We start from the raw sequence: 2,286 nt of genomic DNA, 5'->3' as shown, positions 1-2,286 counted from the left end.
ACCAATGTTCTACTCCTACACTGTTCGTTTACAGTGTGAATGACATGAGAATGTCATCAGGCCCAGGAGGGTGGGGTGTGGATAGTAAGAACTGTGTAATTGATCGCATAGGCGTGGGGTGATCTGGGCTCCCTCCAGCAGTCAAGCAACAATGTCTGCACTGGGCTCCTGGCCTTAGACCTTCCATCAGCTGGCCTTGTTCCCAGGGGCCATTGATTCCCTCTGAAATGGTGGGACCTTTAGTGGGAAGATCAGACGGTTCTGAAGAGACCACACACGAAGCTCATTTAGGAAGTCCCCCGTGCAACTTGAGAATCTCCGTCCTATATCACAACACTCAGGTGACTCACTAAGGCCAGAACATCCAGACACGTGTCCTATCCAATCCTCTCAAAGGGGGGAATCCTTCATCCTCCCCCACCCAAGGAATGCCCTGTAGTCCCTGGACCCAACCTGGTGACAGCGTCCCCAGCTGGCCAAACCCTGCACAGTGACTGACTTCACACTGTGGCTGCGGAGGGCTGGGTCGTCAGCACTCAGTCCTATGTCCCGTACCTTCTACATCGCAGTACAGCCACACCACAGTGTCACCGGGCACATGCTTCAAGCCAGGAGCGGCAACAGCTGCTTCAAAGCTGGTTTATAAACTGGCGGTCGTTCTGTGACCAAGGCTGGAGAACAGAGATGACAGCCGTCCTTGCTTCCCATAACTGCAACGGGCCTTTCCGAAAGGGCGGGCAAAGATAAAAATCCATGAAAGTCATAAAGCCAGTTTATGTAGAAGTAATGGCAGTCTATAAAGGCAAACATAAATAAACAACTCAGAACTATTGGGAAGCTAGCAGGCTGCATGGCGTTCCCTAACTCAGGGAACACTGGCGTCACGTTCGGAGGGCGGGCAGAAGGGGCCCTAGGAAACGCCTCCCTATTCTCTCGGGAACCAGGGCTAACTCGGAGATGCCTCAGCCCCTCTAGGCGGGGATCCTATGATTGCATCGGCCGGACATAAAATCTGGGGCCCATAGCAGATTCTCTGTGAAAGACACCCAGATCTGCAATAATCCCTGCAAATATTTCCTATTTTTAATAACATAGTATCAATTTGCAAACAGAGTAATGATCTCTGTTACTTTTCAGGAAATTATGTTTAATATCATTTACTAGAGCTAAGGAAGAACAATTTAATTGAAAGAGCCGCTCTGAACCATATTTAACCTCACATGTACTAAATGGAGTGTCTCAGAGATAAGTTATGGTTTTTAATTTACTATAAACTAGTCTGCACATAAGTACTAGGCTGTTGCCACGCTAATAATGGCTGGTTTGGGCTTAGGAAGTCCTTTTTTGGGTTTTTTTTTTTCTGATTGACTCTTCTCTCTGATGAGGGGGAAACAATCCTTGTGAAGATTAAGCATGATCTGGGAGTTTTCCACACAGATTCTCAGCAAGGGGCCTACAGCCCGCCAGACTCGCAGCCTCAAGACTTCAGTACCCCTAATGTGAGCTATTTGATGCTAGGTTAAAGCCCCAGCTTCTGAGAAGTGCCCATATTTCACTGGCAGGCCTGATCCTTCGCCAGGCTGACTCCTTCACCCCTGATTAATGGGTGCCAACCACTGGACCGGCACTTTCAATGAACTTCAGTGCTCACCAAGATTAATAGCTGGATGAGAAACATTGAAACTTTATTATTCATATAATTCATTTGCAGGGATAATCCCAGGAAAATGTACTGGGTGGCCAAAGTGAGTCGTTTGACAGTAATCGATGGGAATCCAGCTGGAAGGAAACAGGTGCAGCATCTCTCGGCCTGGGTACCCGTGATGAGGGCTCAGGTAAACCAGATGATCATGTTAGAACAGCTGCTGGCTCACCCATTGGTGGTCCAGAAACGTCTGCTCCCAGCCTTTACTTTTCCCACCCCCTACTCTACAGGCCCTTGGGTGGCTCGCCTGTGGCTGCCCTGTTTGACTTCATTCGTCTTTTCTTTTGCTTATTTCCTGGCCAACAGAGCATCATCGGTTTCCCCCATTTCCCTTTGAGATTCTGTCTTTCCCAGCACTCGGGAGGCAGAGGCAGGCCACTTCAAAAAAAATAAATAAATAAATAGATTAAAAATTTAAAAAGGAAGGGCTGGAGAGATGGCTCAGAGGTTAAGAGCATTGCCTGCTCTTCCAAAGGTCCTGAGTTCCATTCCCAGCAACCACATGGTGGCTCACAACCATCTGTAATGGGGTCTGGTGCCCTCTTCTGGCCTGCAGGCATACACACAGACAGAATATTGTA

Source organism: Alexandromys fortis, unplaced genomic scaffold (genome assembly GCF_014885135.2).
Source record: "Alexandromys fortis isolate MF-2015 unplaced genomic scaffold, M_Fortis_MF-2015_v1.1 scaffold_3, whole genome shotgun sequence".
Classification (NCBI taxonomy): Eukaryota; Metazoa; Chordata; class Mammalia; order Rodentia; family Cricetidae; genus Alexandromys; species Alexandromys fortis.
The sequence above is the reverse complement of the archived record's forward strand: the minus strand, read 5'-3'. Positions refer to the sequence as shown.